Genomic DNA, 16,249 nt, shown 5'->3' with positions numbered 1-16,249 from the left:
ACTAACAGAAGCAGTGCCCATTTTACCACCACCAAGAAAAACTAATATCTAGGCTTCTAATCTTGAAGGCAAAAATCTAGAAAAAAACAGACAGAAAGGACCAAAAACTGAGAATACTGGTTCTAGGACAGCCTAGGATAAGACTCAAGGTGACAACCTTAAAGACTTAAATTGTATAAACATAACCTCAGTGACACACTCTAGCAAAATAAGGGCAAACCCTGAACGGATGGGGATAATGGCAAAACTTCCACGTGCCTTTCTGCCACAAGGCACTAGGCAAAAACAACCAACAGTATTTGCAAACCCACCACGTGACAGGCCTATCTGGCCCTTTCATGTACAGTATCTCATTTAAGCCTCAGGACTCCTGTAAGTAAACACTATTATTCTCCTTACAAACACAGGGAATGTCCAGAGAATGAGTAACTTGCCTGAGGTCACAGAGATACTAGTGGCACAGCTATGATTTTAACCCAAGTTTGAACCACAGATCTGTGCTCTCAACCACTATGCAGTCATGTACCTGTATCCTCCTCAATTTAATTCCCAAAGCAACCCATGAGGTAGATGCTATCCTCATTTTATTTTAGGTGAAAACACAGGGTTTAAATAATCTGCCCAAGGTCACACTCACTTTGTAAGTAGTAGCACTAAGGTTTGAATCTCAGACAATCCAGGCACAAAGCTCCATACACAAGCCTAGAATTATGTCACTGACAAAGCCCAGATCTCATGCTCCTTCTCAAATATTGTATTGTTGAGACCATGAGCCCTCCAGTTTCCTTCTCCGGCATCTCATCTTCCTGGGCTATTCCACACCTGCTTTCCCGACTCCCAAACTCTGCCTAATACTCTGAGAGCAGAGCTCAAACACTATCACCTCAGAACGCTTACACACTCTTAAAAATTCATAAGTACCTCAAAGAGCTTTTATTTATGTGGATTACACCTGTCAACATTTGCCATTCTAGAAATTAGGAGAAAACTTAAAGTATGTATTAACTCATTAAACATAAAACCTACCACATTTTTTAAAGATCTTATCTACTGGGGCGCGTGGGTGGCTCAGTCATTAACCATCTGCCTTCAGCTCAGCTCATGATCCCAGGGTCCTAGGATCAAGCCCTGCCTGCATTAGGCTCCCTGCTCAGAGGGAAGCCTGCTTCCCCGTCTCCCACTCCCCCTGCTTGTGTTCCCTCTCTCAATGTCTGTCTTTTTTTTAAAAGATTTTATTTATTTATTTGTCAGAAAGAGAGGGAGAGAGCAAGCGAGCGCCCACCTGCACACAAGCAGGGGGAGCAGCTGGCAGAGAGACAGGCAGACTCCCTGCTGAGCAAAGAGCCACCCAGGCGTCCCAAACCTACCACATGTTAATAAACATTTTCATGAAAAGTAACTGTCTTCAAAAACAAAGTACAATACCACAAGAAGGACAATGTCCTATGTTCTTGCAAATCCCATTAATGTATGACATACTGAAAGCTTGATTCGCCTATCTGCTCTGAAGTCAATCTGATCAGATACCACACATTTTTTTAGGTTCTGGAAAACTCCACTATACACTCCTGAGAGAATAAGAATGAAAAAGACAAATAACATCTTAGTAATTTCTCTAAGAACTTAAGGTTTCTGTAGCCAACTCCTCCTCCCCCCAAAATCTCATACACAACTTCCTTAAATCTTTTCTCAAGTAGTACAAAAATAATTTTCAATAAAATTGGTTTAACTAAAATTTCCAATCAATAAGACCAGGGATCTGGAAATTATGGCAGAATATTCCTCCAAAACACAGAGCTGAAAAGTACGATAGAGTAGTCGAGATCAAACTCTAAAAGGAAAAGACTGGCATCTGCATGCACAGTGCCCAGCCTGTGACAGACAGCCTTTAACAGCCTGGGACCACAATGCTGTTAAAATGCAATTCTAACCATGCGCACATGCCCAGTAACACAAGTGAGTATAAAAATACAGTCAGAAACGCACGGAGAGAAGCTTCCTATGCAATGACCATAGGAAACCACTAATTTGAAAGGCCAAAAATGGTTCAAATACTAGCAATTTCATTCAACCCAATACATTAACTCAAAATACAACTATAAAGGTATCCCAAGTATGTCATCCACAAATTTCAACTCAAAATAAATACAAGTATTTTTCAGGTTAGGTTTTTATTCTCTATGTTTGAAGTGAAACATACAGAATGAACAACATTCTTAGACAAATACAACCTGCCATCTAATCAGCAAAAGCTGAGCGCCCACCAATAAGCAGGGTGGTAAGTCAAAATCATGACTTGTGGGTAAAACCTCACCAAGATCAAAAAGGCAAGGCGAGCAAAACCATCAATCCTAAATGTGTTCCTTAACATGAGATAAGCAACAACCATCTGGGTTATAGCTTCAGCATCAAATGATGGATACCAGAAGTCTTTTCATTTCTTTCTTATCTTCTGTCAGATTTTCCATAATCTATTGGCTTCTCCCTCTCTTACAACAACTCATAATAGTCTGAGGACCACTATTTAGTGGGGATTTGGTCTCTTGGGGCACACAACATTTATTCCAGCTGTTCATTCATATCTACAATCACTTGGGAGGTTTTAATGTACCGGCAATCAGTTTAATCCACTAGTCCTTTTTCCCCTAAAAGAAATTATTCATGAAATGCTGACCTTACATCAAGAAGCCTATAATAACACTAGAAATTGCTCTAAAGCTACTAAGTGGTATTTCAGGAGATTTGCAAAGAAATCTAAAGCAACTCTGTTCAAATGGGAGTTTCACTATACATGGCTTTTTGACTCCATATGTGACTGCCTTTCTTTTCCTACAACAGTGAAACGCTTTAAAACTTGATTTTTGGCCAGTATAAAAGTTTTATGTGGACTTTCATGAGGTTTTTGATCCATAACCTAAAAAAGGAATCACAAACATGAAGAATCTCCCAGGTAGCTCTATTCCATCAACATGATTAGCTACCAATGTAAACAGTTATGAGTTTGGGGCAGCAACTGGGTTCCTCCATATTATCAAATCTGTATCAAAGGTGCATTCTAAGCCACATCATCATGAGTGTGTGTTACAATGGAAGTGGGGGGGGTAGTGAAATGAAGAATACAAACAAGAGTAAAACATACCTGTATCAAGAAAGATGGGTTTACATTCATCTTTAAGGCTAAAGCTTCCTCATTTATAAATTAATATCTAACTCACAATTTTGGTACAAGGATTAACACATGCAAAGCACAATGCCTATCACATCGTTAGCATTCAAAAAAGCTATTTTTTTTTCTATGACTACATATCTCTAAGTCTGAGTTTCTCCAGTTTCCATAAAATTAGAAACGAAGTGCTAATTCTTTAGATGTCCCAAATACAGTTTTCACGTTGCACAATTTTAGATGAAAACACATGAAGAACTATTGTTCCACAAAACATGGCAGTTAGCTTCACCAGATCCTGCTTTGTGAAGCTGTGGTCTTTGCATGCAACTATATACAATCTCATGAAAGAAAAAAATGCCCCCCCAAAAGCTGAGTGCAAATAGTATTTTTTACTTAATGTGGATAAATCTTCATTTCTGTTTGGTCTTCAGTTAGCAGGGACTCCTCTAGTATCTTTTTTTGTCTATCCCACCACACCTCCCCCACTCAAAATCTGCCTAGGTAAAAAATCTATATACAACAGCTAGATGTATCCAAAGAAAAACCTCTAATACTCTTTTTGGATACAAAGATCACCAGCCTATTTTCTTTTTGTTAGATCACCAGGTGCTTGCTTTGTAAGGCATTTATTTGTAGCAACTAACTTTGAAAGAAAATTACTATGCCTGATGATTCCTTCTTTGCTACTATTCTACATTTATGGGTACCTGGGTGGCTCAGTTAGTTAAGGGACCAACTCTTGATTTCGGCTCAGGTCATGATCTGGGGATTGTGGGATTGGGCCACAGGGCTCCTTGCTCATCGGGAAGTCTGCTTGGGATTCTCTCATCCTCTTCCTCTGCCCCTACCCTGCTCTCTCACTTGCACTCTCTCTCCAAAAAACAATAATAATAATAAAAGTGCATCAAACATTTAACTCAACTTTGGACTGCTGAGCACAGGACAAGTACAAACTTAGTAAGGTGTATGAAAAGTAAATTTTTAGTCTTCCACTAACTTAAGACTGAAAGTTCTAACATTATGATTTTACATCAGATCCACCTCCAATAAGGACAGTTTCCTGTTTCTGAACTTCCATAAAATTCCACAAAGAACATAACTTTATGTGACCAAATAAAAAGGCAGTCATTTAAGCCAATACATGAGGGGAAACTCAGAAATGTAAACATACATATTATAAATTTATTTCCTGTTTTGGACTTAAAAAAGAAAACATAAGGCTGGCAACCAATATAGGTGTCTACCTTCTCTCAACCCTGTCTCTTCTTTAAACTATTACTTTCTTTTCCATTTTAAACTTTTCAAACAGCAGTCTGACCTCCCATTTTTCTTAACCTCCCATTTGCTTAAAACCTAACCTACAGTGACTTCTACCTCCCCAGTCCCAGAAATATTTGCTCTGCTTATATTCAAGTAACTGCCGTATTCTACTAAACCATTCTCAGAACTCATCCTACCCTAAACCTGGCCATCATTTGTCACTACTGAGAACTCCCTCTTGTTCAGCACTCCTACCTCTCCTGGCATCTGTAATTTTGCTCACTCCTATTCTCCTACCTCATTAACCACTTTATTGCAGTCCTGTCCAAAATGTAATGTTGGCTGCTCCTCAGGATTTCGTTGGTCCTTTTCTCTTCCTGTTGTATACAAAGCTGAGCTCCAAGAGTGTGTTTCAGCCTTAAGGGTATGTATACTTTAATTCTTCTCAACAGGGGCCATAATTCTCAACTGATTCTCAATTGGGGACCCTACCTCCCCGAAAAAGGTGAAAAGCATTTGTTCATACACTCTTCCCAAGTGAACTTCTAACTTCCAAAACTAACTATATACTGACCAAATCTATAAAATCCCCAACCACTCTCTGGTCCAGAAACCTATCAGACATATCTACCTAAATATCCCAAAGGCTATGTGAAACTTAGAATCAAAAGCAAGCTCTTCCACTTTTCTTGCCCAAATCTGCTCTTTTTCCTCTACTTTCCAAGTTAAATCATACCAAGTTACCCAAGATAAAAAACTTCTGAATGGTACTCTATTTTTATAAGTCATTGTTTATCTGTCCCTAATTCTGATATCTTTCAAAATTTATCCTATTCTTTTCCAGCTCCTACTATGTCCTTGACCTCTCACAAGGACTTAAACGAACTCTCTGGCCCCAGTTTCTTGACCCATTTCATCCAATCTCCATATTTTTACTATGTGACTCCTGAAAAAGTGTGTCACAATTTCCATACCCCTATCCACTTAACCTCTCAATGGATTTCCATTAGAGTCCCCACACTTCAAGAAAAAGCCTAAGACTATTCACCAACTGTTTCTGACCACTCTTCCTGTCCCTCGCATCCTGGCATCTTATGTTAAGTTGTATGTAACCTGACTTTGCACATGTCTCCCCACCATGAAAAGTCCTACCTGGCCTGACAAGTGCCTATCTGCCCTTCAAAATTCAGCTCAAAGACCTCTGAGATGACTCCATCAAGTTTCCCAAGCAGAATTAGCTGTTCCTTCCTTAGCGGGCCCCAAATGCTTTGTATATATTCCTCATTACTGTATAACCTGATGAGTGCTTTATTGGTTCATTCGGCTTTATACCCCACTATAAATCCACTTGGGACAAAAGACCATAAGCCCCACAAGGATAGCAAGTCTATACATGGCGCCTGACATATGGGTGTCTGTGTATTTTTGGAACTGAGTTTTAGCACTATTTTAAAATGCTGTATTCAAGTATAATTAGTTCTGCTATACTGCTTGTTCTGAAATATGAATTTGTTCCAATGTGATTGATATACCAGGGAATGTGAGCACAATGCAAAATTCTCATTTGCATGCCATTTCCCATTTGCATCTACCACATTACATGAAGGTAGAAAACTGCACCCAGCTGAACTGAGCTGTGCAGAAATACACAAAACACACTCACCTCAAACACTACCCGCCCCCTCAGTTCTCCCTGTGTGACATGAGCCACACCCACCCACCCACATCGGTGTTACTTTAACATTCCCTTTGATTTCAGGTAACCTGCCTTCTACCATTTCATAGGAACTCAAAAGCAGCAAACCTTTTCATGCCCATTTCCACAAGCAAACAAGGTCTTTCTCAATGTAAAGTGCCACATTTATTATAGTATTTATGTATTCCTTAGCCATTTCATATGTGTAAAACCATTTTCACCAAGTTTGTTTTTAACAATGAACCACTAAGTCTTTGAGCATTGTGTTTTGATCTCATTTTCCCTGCAAGCCTGTAGTTTCCAGTGTACAATTATGCATACCATGGTAACTTTCAGAACCTATATCCTGCTTCACAAAAGAATGGTCTACACCAACTATCAGCTGTATGATGAGCTCTTAGACTTTAAGAAAATTTCAATGTTCCAACTGCAGTAAATTACTGGAGAAAAAACTCTGCCCAAGTTTCACATACATACAGCTCATGTCCCAACTGACTATTAGAACAGTCACAACCTTTAAACCTGGTGCCTCTCACTTCTGGTAAACACTTTTCTCCAGCTTGGGCTCCACAGTCCGCCTAAGCCTAACTAACTCAAAAAACAAGTTCTCCCTGCCTGAATTTTCAAGTATACCATATTATGGGTTTCATTGTTTTGACTGCTTTTTGTGTGTGTGTGTGCTGCCATTTTTTTTTAATTTATTGTTTATTTTTTTTCACCATAACAGTATTCATTATTTTTTCACCACACCCAGTGCTCCATGCAATCCGTGCCCTCTATAATACCCACCACCTGGTACCCCAACCTCCCACCCACTCGCCAATTCAAACCCCTCAGATGGTTTTTTAGAGTCCATAGTCTCTCATGGACTCCCCTTCCAATTTCCCCCAACTCCCTTCTCCTAACTCCCCATGTCCTCCATGCTATTTGTTATGCTCCACAAATAAATGAAACCATATAATTGACTCTCTCTGCCTGACTGATTTCACTCAGCATAATTTCTAAGGAAGATGTTTTGACTGCTTTTAACTTCTTCTAAAACATCCTGACAGTTTGATTTTAAATTACTCTGTACTGTAGAGCAATCAGCCAAACCTTCAAGTCCATTATAAAAGGAACCACAGAACACAAAAAACACTATACCCAAGTTAAAAAGACTTGAGAGTCACTAACCCCATACTATTTTCCTATGTAGGGAATCATTCAATCCTCCACACTGATCCCATAGTATATAAATCACCTTGCTCACCTAATAAAAATATTTTGGCTCCCTTCTTTTGGGATAAAGATATGAACTTCAGTTTTATTTTTTTTTTCTTTTTTTTTTTTTTTTTTTTTTTTTTTTAAGATTTTTTTTTTTTTTTTGACAGAGAGAGATTACAAGTAGGCAGAGAGGCAGGCAGAGAGAGAGGTGAGGAAGCAGGCTCCCTGCTGAGCAGAGAGCCCGATGTGGGACTCGATCCCAGGACCCTGAGATCATGACCTGAGCTGAAGGCAGTGGCTTAACCCACTGAGCCACCCAGGCGCCCTGAACTTCAGTTTTAGAAGAGCAAGCGTGGTCCTTCAAAATCTAGGACACAGCTTTGCAGGCTCATCTCCAGTCCCTCTCTTTTTACCAGTATCACCTCACGATGGGCCGTACCCTAACTTCTGGTACCTCATGCACCCACCATTCCCTTGTTTGAAATGACCCCCTCACCCCAGTTTGACAAACACCTATTCTGTGTTATTTTCTGTAAACTGGTACCACACCTTCCACAAATTCATTCATCCTTTCTTCCACTCTCTCATAGCATTTTCTATGCCTACAACACCTATAGGCTACAGAGTAAAAATGAAGAATTCATTTCTGAATTTTCAGGGTCCGACGCTGTGTCCAGCATATACTATTCCTTGACACATAAATGAAGTTATCAAGAAAATATAAATGGATGAGGGACAGGTAAAGACCCCACAAGGGTAAGGTTAAGACAATGCATATATGAGTCCATTTTGGACCCAAATAACTTTCTCCTCTTTAATTATTAAAATACAAAAATATAGTGAATTCCACTCTAATGCACCAGGCTCCGTGTACAGGTCTACAGTTTAATTCATTTGGTATTTGATTTCGCAGTGTTTTCTTAACCACGCTTTGTTGTAAAATGGCTACCTTCATAAAGTGAGAAGCAGGCAAGGTTAAAGAAAAAAGTGTATCAAAAGAGGAAGCTAAGGATTTGAAAACTGAAATTGAAACTTTTTTCTAGACAAATAACAAAGTTCCATTCAAAACAAAAAAGTGTACATACCCACAAATCCAAGTCTCTTCTGCATTAAAATACATATCCTTAGCCGAACCTATTTGGACTTTTCCAAAGTGATAAACACTTCAAAAGCAGAGTTTCCCAGTGTACCCTGCACCTGGGAAAGTTACAAGTGCGAGAATACTGGTCACTCACCCCTCATGGCCCAAGGGCTACTGTGAGGGCACTGACCATCTATTCCAGTATGCCTTACATACATGATCCCTTTCTACTGCACTACGATAAGAAAACCCTTATGCTTCACAGAATATAAGAAGGTTAACGTGTGTATTGTGGGATGCCTAAGCACTGATCAAAAGGCATATTTATGCCTTTTTTGTTATGCCTTTTTTTAAATTTGCAGTCAGGACCACATTGTATAACCAACCCCATCTCTAGTCAAGAGAATATAGTCTGAAATTTCCCAATAATTGTAGTTTTAATGTGCCACCAAGATTTAAGAAACCTGAAAACACCTACAAACCAAACAGGCATTCAAAAGGGCTTCTTCATCTACATTAGCACAGATCAAGATATTTCTGAAACTCTGCAAGCATCAACTTCCAGAACGAATCTTCTCAGTCTCACGAGAAAATGTCTTCTACCGCACCCTTATTTCAGACTACTTCATTTAGTATCTTGTTCACCTGTGAACTGAAGAGACACAATGACCACAAGTAACTTCTACCCATTAAAACACCCCGGCCCTCCCCCAAAGAACTGATCTTCAGCAAATACCTCACATTCTCCTGTGCTTTCCCTCCTAACTGCAAGCACCTTGGGCGAGTCACGTAAACCTTTCTGGGTCTCAGTTTCCACACCGGTAGCTTTTCAAAGATTTTGTTTAGAGCAGGTTGATTGGACTAGATCACTGATCTAAAAATACTGAGCAATTGTCATTCTACAGTCATCACACTCTGAAGACGTGGTAACTGCTCTGACAACAACTACAAAGAAAGTCTTCAGAACTTTTTGACACATGACCACACCGGCCTCGCCTACAAAACTGTTGTGAAATGGTAAACCCTAGCATGCTGTGATAAAAACCCAGCATTACTGCGGCCCCATTTTAGTTCTCACTTGTTCATATTCCCTTCCTTCCTCAGCAAAGTCAAATCTCCAGACACAAGAATGCAAGAAATTCCACACTAGCACTAGTGAGACAACCCACCCAGAAAACAGGTAAGTATGGGAACTCAAATTCAAGCAGACTGTTTAAACCGGGTCAGCTTCACATGGTAAATCCAAGAAGGTCAAGCAAGAGGACTATTCACAATGTTGACATCTGCTCTAACAGTTAAAGAAAGGGTCACAGGTGTTGGAGAGCAGACTCCCTGGGGAAGCGGAGGGAGGGGAAAGAGTCAAAGCGCGAGCGTGGGGAGGGGGGGGGTGTCCCAGAGAAAATGACCATTGGCGTTTAGAAATAAAAAGGGAGAGGGGCACTTGTGTGGCTCAGTGGGTTAATTAAGCCTCTGCCTTAGTCTCGGGTCATGAACTCAGGGCCCTGGAATTGAGCCCCACATTGGGCTCTCTGCACAGCAGAGAGCCTGCTTCCCCCTCTCTCTCTGCCTGCCTCTCTGCCTACTTGTGATCTCTGTCTGTCAAATAAATAAAATCTTTCAGGAAAAAAAAAAAAAAAAGAAAGAAAAATAGGGAGAGACGCGGGTTGGGGTTACGGGAGAAAACTGCTTCAAAGTAATTAGGGCTGCCTCCAAGCTGTGAGCAATACTAGAAATCCCTTCATCTGGCGCTAAGTGCCTCTTCAGCCAGGTCCTTGTCACTCCCATCCCCTCCCTGGAAATCTGCGTTAAACTGAATTTTAAGTACTTTTGGGATGCGGGGGGGGGGGGGGGGGTCAACAGTTGGTTTCCCGCGTTGCGGTAACTGCGAAGTTCCACACTCCACGACGCACGGTCCCACAGGGCCACTCCGCCAAAGTTGCCAACCATCCTGGCCAACAGTCCAAGACACCCCCTCGCCGCCTCCCGGCGGCCGCAGCCGGGGTCCCCCGGCCAGGGCGCCCCGTCCCCGCCCCCTGCGCGCCCCCGCCCTCGCCGTCAATCAACGACCCCGCTCCCCGGCCGGGCGCGGGGGGCGCGGCCTGCGACCCGGCCGAATCACCATGGCGGCGCGTACAGAGGCCCCCAACAGCCGCCAGCTCTGCCGCCCACAAAATTCAAGTGGCTCGCGCCACGGCCCCGCGCGCCTCCGTCCCGGGCGGCGCGACAGAGCGGGGGCCCGTGCGTGGCCAGTGCGGGGAGCAGCGCCCGGCCGGGCCTCGGGCCCCGCTCGCTCACCTCTCGGGGTGCGCCGCCTTCCTCCGCCGCTGCCGCCGCCTCCTCCCTGTGAGTGCAGCGGGGTCTGACCTGTGGAACCACCATACCAGTCCCGCCCGCTGCTGCAGCGCCGCCGCCGCCGCTCCTCCGCCGCCTCAGCTGCCGCTCTTTGTTCCCCCTCCGAGCGCCACCGCGTCAGCCGCCCGCCTCAGCCGCCCTGACGGGCCGCCACTACGCCCTCCCGCCCTGTCGGCCCCCGGCCTCGCCCTCCTCGCTGCGCCCGCTGCCGCCTTCGCCTCCGCGCCGCCGACGCCGCCGCCACCGACGCCGCCGCCTCCTCCTTCGCGCCCCCCTCGTTTTCATTGAAAGCAAACAAGCATCATGGCGGCGGCCGCCGTCCCCCAGCCAGCAAGCTCCCGGACAGCCGCCGCCGCTCCAACATCCCGACCGCCCATTGGCCGCCGCCGCCGGGCGCGACCATTAGTTGTCCGGAGGGGTGGCTCGCTCCGCACGCCGCTCGCCAAGCCCCGCTCCCTTGCGCCCCCCGCGCTGGGCGAAGGTGGGCCGGCCCGGCGCGAGCTCCTTCGCGCTCCTCTCTGCGGCTTCACTCTTCCATCTTCCCCGCTCCGTCCTCTTCTTCACCTGCCTCCCTTTTCCGCATCTATTCCCCCCGCCGCCCTTTTTGGGCTTGGGCTGCTCACTTTTGTCTCCTCTCTCCGCTTCTTGCCCTCGATCCCCTGCGCCTTCGTTCTCCCGGCCATCGCGTAGAGACGCGCACCGGCTCTCCGACTGGACTTGAGCCAGCGCCTGTGATCCGCCTCGAAAGGAGACACTCGGTCGTGCACAGTCAGATGCGTGATGCTCCTTCCTGCCTGGAATATGCAGAAAAACGTTAATTAGCGTCCCCTTTCGGTCCCGTAACTTAAGGGACAGTTCTGCTGGTGGGATCCCAGCCCAAGAAACTGTCCGCGGCTGCCTTCAGAAATCCAGCGGTTCGGTGCAGGTGGTGGTTGGAGGTGAGCAGAGATCGATGGTAATGGTGCGGGCCTCGGTGCACGTTAGCTGGTTAGCTGGTTAACCAGCTGGTTAGCTGGTTGAGGCCCTGCACTGCAGCCAGAATGTCGAGATGTATCAGGCTCCACCCTGCCCCGAGTAAGCTCCCAGTCTAGGAAAAGAGAGAGACACCCAACGAACAAATTCTCTATAGAGACCCAAGCCAAGGGGCGTGGTGAGGAGGAAAAGGATCGCAGTCTGCCCACTACAGGGCAAACGAGGATGGGCCACGGTCTCCTTCCTGAAAAATCCACCCTGGAGAAGTGGGTATGAAATGGGTTCCGGGAGTGAACAACAGCAACAAAGTGAGACACCCCCTCCCTGAAGGCCGACTTGGGCTACGAGGACATGGAAATGGGTGGCTGCTTCCTGCTGGGGCAGCAGAGAACTGGAAGAGCAAGGAGAAGATTGGAGGACCAAAGCTGTTGGAATTCTGTGCTTGCCTCTCTCCAGCATGACCCGTATTCTTCCAAGAAATCAAGTGACAGCCCAGTCTTCAAGTGCCAGAGGACCGTGGACAGGGCAGGGCAACACCAAAGCCCCAGGGGGTGGGGGTGGGGTGGAGATTGAGAAAACAAGTGCAGACTGACCTCTGGGCATCCCTCCACATCCTTCAACCCCAGGCCTCCCAGTACTGGCCCCATGCAGTCCCTGCTATTCAGTATCACCTGGCTGAGGGGCTGACATCCATCTGGGTCTCTAACCCCATTTGAGTAGTGCCCTGGCAACCTGTGTTCTAGCCTAAACAGAGGAATGACTTTTTGTAATTCGTCTGCTCAGAGGAAACTACTTTTTACAGTTGGCACAGTGTGTATGGAGGAGGAGAATCCGCAACCAAAAACTTCATGCATAAAGCAACTTTTTTTATATCTCATGATTCTGGTGCCTACCTAGGCAGTTCTGCTGGTCTCACTGGGGGTCTCATGTCTATTTGTGAGACGGTGGCTAGGGATTGAGTGTCTGCCACATCAGGGCCCCCCAAGGAGACCTCTATCTGTATAGTGTCTCATCCTCCTGCTTTTCTGGGGCCTCTCCCCACCCCAAGGATGTCCTAGCTAGCAACCCAGGATTCCACAAGGGGGGAAGAGGTAGCAGCAGGCCTTCTGAGGAATATCACATTCTTGGTGTTCTATTGGTCAGAGCAGTCACAAGCCCAGTCCAGATTCAGGAAGAGAAGACAGAAGCAAGGCAGGAGCTGCACACACATACAGGGAAGATGGACTTACCTGGGGACATCCCGGTAGGCTAGGTACCAGTGGCCCTGCCTGAGCACATCCTGTTCTTTGAAAAGAGAAACCATCAGATGTCTTGCCTTCCCAGATTCACATTAAAGAGCCCCTCGTGTTAGGCAGGACCTCCCATTGCAAGTTATAAAACCCTAACTCAAATGGGCTTTATGCAGAAAGAGATCATTATGCCTTAAGGTGTCCCATAACTGAAAATTTCAGGCATCATGTGATGTCATCAACAATCAATATCACTTACCCCCCCCTACTGTGCTCCTCCACACAACTGTCCCCACACAGGCTTTGTGAGCAGGCAGGGAAGATGGCCAATAGCATCTGCTTTAACCATATTCCACCAGTTTCTCTGCATGGATAGAGAGGGTACCTCTTTCCTCATTGTTCCAGCAAAAAGTCCAGGACAGGCTCTCATTGGCTTGGCCTTAGCCCCATCTCTTCCCCATGCAGCAGGGTGTGAGGTCAGCCCCACATGAACCAGATGCATTGTCTCCTCAGGTACCCCCACCATTTTTCCCTCCATAAGGACACTTAGTAGATGATTTTCTCACCTCCCCTGCCAGGCCATGAGCTATGCGTAAGTCTGGCTCATGTTGTTGCCTTCATACCACCAACTGGGGCTACTTTTGAGGCTTCCCAACCTGCAGGTTTTCCCAGTTTCTTCCTCTATTATGAGAACCTTACTGCTCAGGTCCAGGGGTAGGCATGAGACCCAAGCAGGACCCATCTGGGATCGATTAATGAAAATAGGAAGAGAATCCTGGCTCTACTGGGAGGCTAAGTGAGGACAGTATGAAATGGTGGCGACCAGCGCATCTTCCCACCATGTGGAGAGATGACAGATGATAAAGAGAGAATGTCTTGATGACACAAAGCCTTGGTGCCGGATGCCAAGGTCCCAGTTTTGGTAGTCTTCCTTTTAGCCTGTGACCTTTCCCAAGGACATGTCTGATGAATGCATTTTTTGCCTGAGTTGAGCCTCTGCCACTTGTGATAAAAGTACTTCTAATCTGATGCTCACTTAATTGAATAGTGGGTGGGTGGATAAATAGTAAAGACAGACAGCCAAATGCCGGCCCTGATCACCGATGTTGCTCTAGTGTCTATTTCTCACACATGGCTGGAGCATTGGAATTCAAACTCAGGATCAATGTAGGATCCGGACCATAACTTTATGGGTCCAGCAACTAGAGTCATCAAAAGATGGGCAGAGTTGGTCAAACTGACTATAGTAACTAAAATTCACAGGAGGCTGTCTAATGAAACAGGTTCCAAAGTTTATTTGCAAGACAAAGCCAACCACTGTGTGACCAGAATGTTTGCTGTGGAAGATCTGCACATCTTCAGCCCATAAGGAAGTACAAAGTCATACCAGAGGTTGCTTGGTGAGCCCAAAGTATGGATCCTGGCCACTCAGCTTTGACAGTCTGTCTGATGCCTTCTCTCAGGGCGGAGACTTGCTGGCTAGGGACCAAAATCCCTTATCCCCACCCAGTGTAGAAGACGTGGATCCACCCTGGCCATCTGTCTCTTCTCCAGCCCCAAGGCCTCCAGGCCACAGTTTTCTCCATATAGGTCCTTTGCCCATTGTTTTAACCTGCAACTCAAACAGCTTACGATAAGAAAGTAGTAAGAAAAAAAAAAGATAAGAAAGTAGTTCCCTGGCCCAAATGGCTTTAGAAGGCCAGGAAACAGACACAAGCTTTAGGTGTGGCTTGATCTGGGGGCTAATGCTTCTCTCAGTTCTTCTCACCTCCACATTGATTCTATCATCAGGGGCCACCCTGAAGCAGAATGGATCCCAGCTCCTACCAGGTCCAAGCCCAGTGGGAGAGCTTCCCTCAACAGATAAATAGACATCCTGGATCTGACTATCCTCTTCATGCCTGAACCAAATGTCATGTTCAGGTCAATGTTCTACCCTGGCCAGGAAGAAGTCACACACCCACTCTTGGATCTGGATTGTCTTCAAGCTCACTCAAAGCACATATGGAAAGAATTGGGGGGTCCCCAAGAAACTGAGGATACTTTTGCCAGAAGAAAGGAATGATGCAGGAAGAAGCAGAGGTCTACCAGCTACAGCTGCTCGGATCCCCTGCCAGCTGCTTCTCCAAGAACCCATCCAGTCCTGGTCTCACTCCTAGTACAGAGTGAGGAGAAGGTGCTTCCATGCCTGAGAATGTGGGAGGCGGGGTGGGGCTCTTCTGGTTCAGAGCTTGGATGCACTGAGAATTAGAGAATTAATGGGAACAGGGAAAAGCTGCAAATCCATTTCTGTTTTTAAGTGTATGTTTTTGTTTTTCTGAGACCAAAACCCCTTTTTCCCTGTTATAAAACTAATTTGCAGTCATGGTTTAAAAAATAGTTAAAACCAAACAGCAGAAAGGCATGAAGAAGAAAGTAGATGTTTCATCTCTGGCCCTGCTCCAGCCACACTCCCTAGAGATTTGAATTGATTGCAATTGCTTTGGCCTTAAATAATGAAACAAAACAAATAAACACACCCAAACACCTTCAAGTATGCTTACTGGATGAGGTACTTACTGACTCTGAGACTGAAAGTCCAAATGTAGGGCAGCCATTAGGGTTATTTGATTTAAAGCCTATGGGCAGATTAATCACTGATACTACTCTGGACAAAAAATATTTTGGGCTCAGTGGATTAAGCCGCTGCCTTCGGCTCAGGTCATGATCTCAGGGTCCTGGGATCGAGTCCCACATCGGGCTCTCTGCTCAGCAGGGAGGCTGCTTCCCTCTATCTCCCTCTCTGCCTGCCTTTCCGTCTGCTTGTGATCTCTTTCTGTCAAATAAATAAATAAAATCTTTTAAAAATATATTTTGTTCCTTTGCTACTTATGGGATATGTGGGGTGTTGGAGTGATGCCAGGAGACTGAATGTGGGTCCGTCCAGAGATGGTTGGGGCCATGGGGTTTCTTTGGGGGGCAGGGGGGGGCTGAGGTGACAAAAGTCTCAAGTTTCTTTATGAACAATTTGATTTGTGGGTCACTTTCTGAATTTATTAGGATTTACGATTGATTCAGTTTCTGGAATAGAAACCTGACTCATAATTCAAGCAGAAATAGGAACTTACTGCCTCAGGGTAATGCTGGCTGCTCTAATAAATAGATACAAAATATCTTGCTTGTGTAACAATCCTTTCAGCAGATTACTTTCTTCCATGTAGAAAGATCTGGAGACTTAGGCCCCTTCGTCTTGTGGCTTTGTCATCCCCTAGGACAAAAGTTCTTATGGGGGGTGGGAGAGGGCCCATATA

General features: G+C 45.2%; 1 protein-coding gene across 3 annotated transcripts in view; it reads right to left on the bottom strand.

Annotated features, from left to right (window-relative positions):
* CNOT6 (CCR4-NOT transcription complex subunit 6) overlaps window positions 1-15,745 on the bottom strand; it is a 75,064-nt gene extending 59,319 nt beyond the window's left edge. Inside the window, exon 1 of one of the 3 annotated variants that reach the window (XM_059416202.1) lies at window positions 11,382-15,745. The gene's annotated coding sequence lies outside the window, so the exon portion shown is untranslated. The other 2 variants (XM_059416203.1, XM_059416201.1) reach the window with 2 other exon arrangements.
* Between the last annotated feature and the right edge of the window lie 504 nt (window positions 15,746-16,249).

The sequence above is a fragment of the Mustela nigripes genome, chromosome 12 (assembly GCF_022355385.1).
Source record: "Mustela nigripes isolate SB6536 chromosome 12, MUSNIG.SB6536, whole genome shotgun sequence".
NCBI classification, from domain to species: domain Eukaryota; kingdom Metazoa; phylum Chordata; class Mammalia; order Carnivora; family Mustelidae; genus Mustela; species Mustela nigripes.
The sequence above is the reverse complement of the archived record's forward strand: the minus strand, read 5'-3'. Positions and strand labels throughout refer to the sequence as shown.